Source organism: Cicer arietinum, chromosome 7 (assembly GCF_000331145.2).
Source record: "Cicer arietinum cultivar CDC Frontier isolate Library 1 chromosome 7, Cicar.CDCFrontier_v2.0, whole genome shotgun sequence".
NCBI classification, from domain to species: Eukaryota; Viridiplantae; Streptophyta; class Magnoliopsida; order Fabales; family Fabaceae; genus Cicer; species Cicer arietinum.
Window position 1 is genome coordinate 43400023 of NC_021166.2, and position 590 is coordinate 43400612.

Genomic DNA, 590 nt, shown 5'->3' on the forward strand with positions numbered 1-590 from the left:
GTTATATTTTTTATTATTATTTTTGTGTTGCAAAGAAAACAATTTTAGGATTAAACGATTCTTTAAAAAATAAAAGCTTAACACATGAGTTTACTTTTTACAAACAGGAAAAAAAATTAGAAAGCGAAATAAAATATATTTTAAAAAAAAGATGCAAAAACAAAACAAAAGACTAATAAGCAGAAAATTAGAGAAAAAAAAATAAGAAAAATGATACCTTACTCCTGAATTGTTGTTTTGCTAGACCGATTGTTTCAAGATCAGATTTCCTTCTTCTCTTTTGTCAACTAACCTCTCTATTTTTTTTATGTGCTCTCAATTTATGTTTCGAATTCTGTTCCCCTTTGTCTTCTTGTGGCCGACTATTTATAGACTTTTGGGTATAGATTTCAAAAGACAAAAGAATAATTGTCAATTGATTACCATTAATCTATTTTTTTTGTTTCTTTTCTTTTAATTGGCCACAATTATACCGATTCTTATTGCTATTGATTCATTTCTTCGGTTTTCTTTTCTATTCAATTGATCACCATTATTCTGATTTTTATGACCATCAATCAATTTTTCATTTATTTTGATCATCATTGCAT